We start from the raw sequence: 9,170 nt of genomic DNA, 5'->3' as shown, positions 1-9,170 counted from the left end.
ATCAGCACGGTTCACAATAAATCCAAAAATCAGAATGGTTTTATGAAACTTTTCGTACCACTGTTTTGGAGCTTGTTTCAATCCATACAAAGATTTTTTTAACTTACACACTTTATGTTCCTGTCCGGGAACTACAAAACCAGGGGGTTGTACCATATAAATTTCCTCCTCTAAGTCGCCATTCAAGAAAGCAGTTTTTACATCCATCTGGTGTACAATCAACTTATAACTTGAAGCTAAAGCAAGTAAAGCACGAATAGTGGCAATCTTAGTCACAGGTGAGTAAGTGTAAAAGAAATCAATGCCAAATTTTTGAGTGAAACCTTTGATTACAAGTCTTGCCTTGTACCTATCAACTGCACCATCAGTTTTCCTTTTCCTTTTAAAGATCCATTTACAGCCAATATCTTTGCTACCTTTAGGTAACTCAACAAGTTCCCATGTATGATTAGACATAATAGACCACTAGTAGAAAAAACCCCTGTTGCAGCGGGCTTTTAGACCCCTGTTGCAGCGTACATCGTATGCTGCAACTGGGGGGCCTGCAACAAGTCTGAACTTGTTGCAGCGTACACTGTTCGCTGCAAAAAGTGTTTTTTTGCAGCGTACATATATATGTACGCTGCAACAAGTGTGCAAAATTAGCAAAAATCTAGACGTGTTGCAGCATACAAATTGTTGTTCGCTGCAACAGGGTAGGTTTGTTGCAGCGAACAACAATAAGTACGCTACAACAGACCTACCCTGTTGCAGCGAACAACAATATGCCCCCTGCAACAAGTCTTCATTTTAGCCTATTTTCACATACTTGTTGCAGCGTACAAGTATATGTCCCCTGCAACAAAGCCGTCTTTTTGGAGGGAAAATTTTAGTTTTAATTATTTATACCTAGAGTGCCTTGCACCAAATATAGGAACCTGTCAACAACAATAATAGAATATCGCAATCTGTAGAACAAATATTAAAACAATAATTGGTGTTTTGTATACATATCCAAAGTGCACGTACTACATTTAATTATATGTTTCAATTTCAACGTACGCATACATTTTAATATAAAATATTATTCTATAAAATCTAAACCAACTCGATCGCTCATGCCATTAATAATAAATACTTGCTCGTAAAAAACTTAGCCCATTGCTCACGAACCACATCAATTTCCTCACTAACATAAGGCGCATTCCTCGGAGTATAGACCTTTACAAAAAAAATAATTCAATTAAGCATTAGATTAAATGCAAATTAAATATCACATTTTAACATTCAAGCAACTAATGACAATGTCTTAGAAAATTCAAACTAAACAATCGATTTTAAGTTTGGAATGAGTCTTAGGAAGTTAAAACTACACATATTAAATGTGTAATAAGTATAAAATGAGTTCTTAGGTTGTTTAGTTCAAAGTTGGGAGCGAAAATGTCTTATTTTAGCCTAAATATGACCTATAACGACCAAACAAGTCTTAAATGTCATTTTAGCCTAAACATGACCTATAACGACCCAATGAGCCTTAAATGTGCATAAATAAATTGGAATGAGTCTTAGAAAGTTAAAACTAAGCATATAAAACATTTAATAAGTTTAAAATGAGTCCTTAGGTTCTTTATTTCAAATTTGGGAGCGAAAATGCCTCATTTTAGCCTAAATATGACCTATAACGACCAAACAAGCCTTAAATGTGCATAAGTAGATTGGAATGAGTCTTTAAAACTTAAACTAAGCATATTAATCATGTAAAAGGTTTAAAATGAGTCATTAGGTTCTTTAGTTCAAAGTTGGGAGCGAAAATGCCTCATTTTAGCTTAAATATGACCTATAACGACCAAACAAGTCTCAAATGTGCATAAATAGAATGGTTTCAGTCTTTGAAACTTAAAACTAGTCATATTAATTATGTAATAAGTTAGAAATGTGTCCTTAGGTTCGTTAGTTCAAAGTTGGGAGCGAAAATGTCATTTTAGCCTAAATATGACCTATAACGACCCAATGAGCCTTAAATGTGCATAAATAGATTGGAATGAGTTTTAGGAAATTAAAACTATGCATATTAATCATATAATAAGAATAAAATGAGTCATTAGGATCTTTAGTTCAAAGTTGGGAGCGTAAATGTCATTTTAGCTCTAAATATGACATATAACGATTCAATGAGCCTTAAATGTGCATAAATAGATTGGAATGAGTTTTAGGAAGTTAAAACTATGCATATTAATCATGTAATAAGAATCAAATGAGTCCTTAAGTTCTCTAGTTCAAAGTTGGGAGCGGAAATATCATTTTAGCTCTAAATATGACCTATAACGATCCAATGAGCCTTAAATATGCATAAATAGATTGGAATGAGTTTTAGGAAGTTAAAACTATGCATATTAATCATTTAATAAGAATCAAATGAGTCCTTAAGTTCTTTAGTTCAAAGTTGGGAGCAGAAATGTCATTTAGCTCTAAATATGACCTATAACGATCCAATGAGCCTTAAATGTGCATACATAGATTGGAAATGAGTTTTAGAAAGTTAATATGCATATTAATCATGTAATAAGAATAAAATGAGTCCTTAGGTTCTTTAGTTCAAAGTTGGGAGCGGAAATGTCATTTTATCTCTAAATATCACCTATAACGACCCAATTATCCTTAAATGTGCTTACATAGATTGGAATGAGTTTTAGAAAGTTGAAACTATTCATATTAATCATGTAATAAGAATAAAATGTGTCCTTAGGATCTTTGGCGCAATTTTTTTGTACTTGCAGGTAAAAGAAGTTGGAATTTTATTGTCACGTTATAGCAATGAGAATAAAAGTTGGAATTTTATTGTCATAGTTGAAACTTTACAGTGGTTTACCTCTGATTTCTGCGAGTCTTTCCTTTTATATGGGATCTTCACAAGGAGCTCAGCCATAGGAGTTAATGGTGTATTTGTTTCAGCTACTACTTACACTATTTTGCAATAAGAAAAGCTCCGGTTTTGTGCCATAAATGCCAACAATTCTGCCACCTGCAGTTAACCAAAGAAATCACAATAAGAACTAAGAAATAAGCTTCATCCTTGTTCAGTTCTTTTACCAATGAATAAATTTGACAGAACTTAACAACAAAACATATCAGCAGTACCTTAAAAAATGAAACTTTTTATGAACAGAAAAAATACATTATATAGAATCTGGTTCTGTTCAAAATAGCTGCATGGAGACTTCAGAACAACTAGTTAAGGTCACCATAACAGATTACATGTTCAGATTTCAGAACATCACAAATCCCCCAATCACCGTATGAGTCACTAGACTATGTTCCATATCCAATTTATGACTCCCTAATTCATGAACCCCCTCATCAAAAATCACTACTTTCTTCTTCTACACCAACTATGCCAATCAAATCTATCGTTTACACACATTTCTTCTTCTGGTGTGGGGGGGTGGGGTGGGCGGGGAGGGGGGGGGGGTGAGACGCTGATGGCATTATGACTGGGGTGTAGTTGTCTGGGTCAGTTTTCCCTGCCCAGCAAGAGCATACAAGTTCAGTTTACTGATATAAAACCCTTTCTTCAAACAAAATAAACATACAATGGAATACCTTTATGAAAAGTGCTTGCGTACCATACCTCTATAAAACAATTGCCTAGCTCCTAGTATTTAAAAGTGGATCCAAAAGCACAAAAAAACCAAGGCATGAAGTAAACTCAACCAAGTCCAAACCTTTCAGTAGTATCCAATTTGGCTCTTAAATCAGCTATTTCAGCCTCAGCAACAGAGAGACGCCGCTGGCAAGCCGCCTCAGCTTCATTAGCAGCTTTTATCCTAGTGATTTGATTCTAGAAGAGGTAGACTGTGGACAGATACAAGAAGATAGAATAGATCACATAGTAAGTAGAGGCACAGGAAGATATGTCAGACTGCATTTACACAAACAAAGAGTTGGAGAAGTGAATTTATCACAACAGAACTAGAGTACAGAGGAATATCAAAACAACAGTTGTCTGATTTTTTTTTTAACTTCAACAGGAAAAAAAACAGTGGAATGGTTTTATCCATAAAATTCCTTTTAACATAAAAGTTTGTGGCATGAGCCTTAAATGTGCGTAAATAGAAATTAGTATGTCCACCCTCCTCTCATCTCAAACAAAACCCATAAAGGCAAGAGTCCGCAAGACAAATTCTGGGCTTGGCTTGTAACTGAGTCCCTGGCCATCACTCTGGTTCTTCTCCAACTACTGAACACCAGTTATACTCTTTCCAAAAAAGACTTACTCCAGCATCTGCATCTCTTACATAATCAAGCGCATTTTTCAATATCAAAACTGGACTCATTTCAGCTTTTAGTTACAGGGGATGAGGGTCTAAAACTCAAGTCTCTCAGAGGAAACAACCCGTCAATTTATTAGAGAATAAAGGAGACAGCAGCACAAGTATCTAAACCCAAGAGAAAGTGATTGCTAGATACCAGGAAATGTTGTATTCTTCTGGATCTCTACGGTACGCACAATACCAAGCTGCTAAACGTAGTTTCCTAGGACTATCAATGCTCTAGTGGAAGCAATTATAATTTTATAATTCCAGTCACCAATACACCATTGTAACATACTACTAGAAAGACCTATCCTGGAGGTAGCTTCTCGGCATATATTGCATAAGTACTACATATATTTTAAAGCATTGCAACTAGGATTCTAGGAATGACAATTGACAGCACGAAACTCGTACATATGAAGACTTCCTAATCCCAGTAGGATTCACTGTTCTTTATTCTTAGTTTTCCCAACAGCTTATTCATCTAAATTTATGATTTAAATTGAGATGAATTTCAACCTCAGTGAATCCCAAAGTTATAACAAGGACACGGCAGATACGTTTACATCTAAGATTTCAGGATGTCATACAAATAAAAAGATATAGCTTCATAATTGAATATGTCAGTTGATGATAAACAAACTAAACTCAGACAACCAGTATTTACTGGCAAACATCAAGCGTATGGTTTCAGGCGTCCAAGAAAGGTACAAAAGATATGCGTACAGAATCCCAAGCACAATATACGGTATGCTACTTTTCATAGTCTTTTTAGTCTGCAGTAAATCCAATATACATTCATGTATACAATACAAAACAATATAGTCAGATAAGAAAGAGCACAAACCAAAAGAAATGGCCACTGAATAAGTGAAAAGACTGCAGTTTAATCTGCTAGTGCGCAAACGGATAGGAACCGTCTGAGTATCATGGCAATCTAAAGAGCTAAAATGCTCACAGGCTAACCATAAGTTATTCAGCAAATATGCTTTTAGTTACATAAGATCATTTCCCACTTTTTAAGGGCAGGGTCATTTTTCATTTTCGATCAAATGTTGTTGGTTAGCCAAATGGATTAGGACAACCTGATCTAACCTTCCAATCATCCATTTTATCACAAGTAGATTATCTATATTTACCAGCCACCAACAACTACTTAAGTAACTAATTTTAATGCATATATCAACTTGTAGCAACAAAGATGTTCAACAATTATGCTTTAGACATGGTAAGTTCAATTCTAGCTTAATATCCAAAATAAAAAACGTCCACAATACATATTTTTACTAAAAAATTTACAAGTAATAATACTACCAACTATAACTAATCCAAGACAAAAACCAACAAGAAGTTTTGACTTCATCTACTTGTTTCTTACTACGAAGTTTAAAAGTCTAGATGCCAATTAAGTCAGTCCAATTGGTTGCGATTCGGCTCATATATTTAATTTGGATAATAAGTCATATGGTTTAAATTTGGTTCACTTTTGGCCTGGTCATATTCAAGGCTATTGACAATGTTAATCATAATAAGTATTAATTGTGGTCAAGGGTTTATACAGATAAAAACTTATAAGAATTGAGGTCTTAAAACAATAAATCAACTAACCTGAAAGGCAATAGAATACTCATAATCCCTAGCAGAAATAGAATTAGCAACCCGGGATTTGGCCCCATCAGCTCCAATTACAACATCCACCTCCACTGTCCGCTTCTCACCAGCTGCATCAGTCTTGCTATCATAAGCCGGATAATGAAGCTGGTAAGGAGCATCTGATATCTTCGGCATATCCATCTTCAAGAACAACCCTAAAACGAATTGAACAAACGAATTCAACAAACCCGAAAAACGAATTGAACAAACGAGTTGAACCCTAAAAAGGAATTGAACAAACGAATTGAACAAACCCTAAAAACGAATTGAACAAAAGCACAGAACCCTAAAAACGCATTGAATAAATCCTAATTTTTAAAACGGAAATCAGATAAACAAATTGAACAAACCTAAAAGAAGGGACAACAAAGATTACTAGCCACAGTAAGGAGGTTGACGGAAAAAAGGACGCAAGCAATTTTCTTTCTTGGAACCACCGGCGCGAGCAGCTTTGTTTTTCCTTGGAACCAATGGCCAATCAAGCCAACAGGTGGCGAAAGAAAGGAGGCGAGAAAAGAGACCCAACGGAGATTGGCGAGGAGGCCAGAACCACCGATGAGGAAGCTACATTGATGACGCAGGGAAAGTTTTTTTTTCTTTTTTTGTGGGGACGACGCAGGGAAAGCCCAGCAAAGAAGAGAGAGTTCAGCGCGAGAAATAAGATTTTGAGATTCTATATTTGTTCTGAATTAGTTATTCAATCAATATTGCAGCGAAATTTTTTTTTATCCGGTTATTACAGCGGGCTTTTAAAGTGTACGCTGCAACAAAATTGAGCTATTGCAGGGGGCTTTTAAAATGTACGTTGCAACAAGCGTTTTTGCAAGGAACAATTAAATTGTACGCTGCAACAACTCTTTAAAGGGTTTGACCCGCGTTGACCGACTGGTTGTTGAAGCGTATTAATGCATGTACGCTGCAACAAGGGGGGTGCTGTAGACACCTACTTTTGTCCCCATTCCCGAAAGGGAAGGTTCGATGATGAAAACATAAATCTCCACTTGACAACACATCTCCTATAAAATAAACAAATCTCAATTCCCCTTTTCATTTCACCAGAAACCTGATATTTATAGAAAACTGCTATTTATGGAAACCTGCTAAAAATAGTAACTGCCGTAAAAGGTAGCTTCTAAAAGTGGCAAATCATAAAAGATAGAAACCTGTCAGAACTAGGTGTTGCACTCCAACATAAATCCTAAATGAGATAGAAAACTGCGAGAATCCTATTCCTAATATGATTCGGAAATAAGAGTTACGTATTAATTAAAATCCTAACGAGCCTAGAGTTCGTAACGGGCCCAGACGCATCCCGTCACAAGATTAATACGCACTAAAAGACTTGATTAAGTCTCAAACAATACGGATTTCAGGAATCCGAATCTGACTAAGAAAACAGCCCAGACCCTATTTTCAACGCCTGGCTCTGGGCGCCGAAAATACCTGGGTACGTGTTTTTTCCTAATTCTTTGTGGATTAGAACTCTGCAATACTATCTTTCCACGAACTCTTCCCTATAAATACAGCCCCAAATTCGACGTGAAGAGAACACACAACACACAATTATATTCTGAGTATTGACTCCAACCCTTAGCCTAAGCCTCACGCTGCGAAACTGTTCACGCGTTCTGTCGCAATCGATCCATAAATCGAACAGAACGTATCCTGTCCCATAATTGAGATTCGTTAAATAAAAAGGAGAAATAGCAAAGTCAAAGTGGTTAGTTTTCTGAGAACCGTGGCGCACCTCTCAAGGGTGCGTCGTAATGTGCCCCTTCTCGATGATTTAATTGCTTTCCTCGCCCTTTTTATGAACTGTTAAACTAACTAAATCTGATTGTTCTATCACGCCTAACAAATATAATATTTTTGGGAAATTGGATTATCATGCTAGGTCCCTTAATACTATTTAAATCAGATAATCACGATCGATCTAGTATTATATGTTGCATATTGCTAAAATCAACTCAGATTAGTTTAATAGTTAACGCATGTCCCTTCAATTATTTATGCTGAGCTAGTAAGGACATCCTGCCTCTGGAGTTATCGACGAGCGAAGTACTCCTCTCGGTAGTTACAGTCCCCCGAACCCTCAATCTCTACCTTGCGGGTGTATGTTGAAAGATCCCCACACCAGGGATCACAAGGGAACCTACGGCCGTCGTGGTCAAACATAATTGCACTCCCTTTATGTCACGATAACCGGGTTTTGTCAGTTTTTCTCATTGTTGTTAAAAACTGAATGGCGACTCCTATACTACTAGTCAATTGGGTGTAAACTCACAGGAAATCCAATTACACTTGATTGAATAAAAGGAATCGTCACACCCACGAGGGACGAGGTCACGCATTAGCCTCGTGCTTTTTCGACCCCCTCACAGTGGCGACTCCACTGGGGATAGTGAAGGAAATACTCGTGCTTGTAGGTAATCAAAATAGCCGAAGGGTGAAACGATCCTACCCCGCGTTATTTCCCCATCAAGTTGGGACGACCTGAAAATCAGCATATTAATGTGAACGGGCAGAACCGCATAACGAATCTCGGCTCCCTCGGGAGTTGGGACTAAGGATACCTTTTTTCACCAATAGGGTGGTGCATACGTCGCGCATGTTGCCAACTCGGTACTTGTGCAGGTAGTACACCTATCCCGAACCCAATCGCTCGCTCATTAGGTCCCTCTCGCCTGCATGCCCCCTTGGCTTGCACTTGCGGGTTGGCCTCTTGAGCGAAATTCGTCTGTTGAAGACACTACCTCGACCGGGGCATGTGTTGGATCTACGATAGAAGCGGTACCAAGCAAGGCGCAAATAACTACCAATAGAAGCTTATCATAAACTACATGACATGTTATTATCGCCTCATGATCAATGTTAGTTATGTGTAGCGAAATATGTGATTGTGTGTGACAAACTATCCTAGAAAACCAACGACCTTAAAAATTGCCCAAACATTCATAGACTAATTTGCCAAAGAGTTATACCGAAATACGCGTTCGGCAAACCCGAACGATCGCCACAAAAATAAGCGACGTTCGGGATGGCCCATAACGAATCCCACAAACGCTGTACAACGCGTAAAGGACGTTATAAGGCAAGCGCGCAAAATCAAGTCGCATAAACAAAAAATATACGCAAACAGAAATCGAGCACCAGTCAGGGACGCATTTTCAGCGCCCCTGGCTGGGCGCCAGAATTTCTCACGCCCTTCGCTGGGCGCTGAAATTG

At 37.4% G+C, this 9,170-nt stretch overlaps 1 long non-coding RNA gene across 1 annotated transcript; it reads right to left on the bottom strand.

The window, feature by feature from the left end:
* Positions 1-948: 948 nt before the first annotated feature.
* LOC130460948 (uncharacterized) lies at positions 949-6,621 on the bottom strand. Its single transcript, XR_008921186.1, has 5 exons — positions 6,296-6,621; positions 5,901-6,100; positions 3,702-3,831; positions 2,849-3,001; positions 949-1,200 (listed from the first exon to the last, which is right to left on the bottom strand). It is a non-coding gene; the product is annotated as an uncharacterized lncRNA (long non-coding RNA).
* Positions 6,622-9,170: the final 2,549 nt, after the last annotated feature.

This window comes from Spinacia oleracea, chromosome 5 (genome assembly GCF_020520425.1).
Source record: "Spinacia oleracea cultivar Varoflay chromosome 5, BTI_SOV_V1, whole genome shotgun sequence".
NCBI lineage: Eukaryota > Viridiplantae > Streptophyta > Magnoliopsida > Caryophyllales > Amaranthaceae > Spinacia > Spinacia oleracea.
This window is presented reverse-complemented; position numbering and strand designations above follow the sequence as displayed.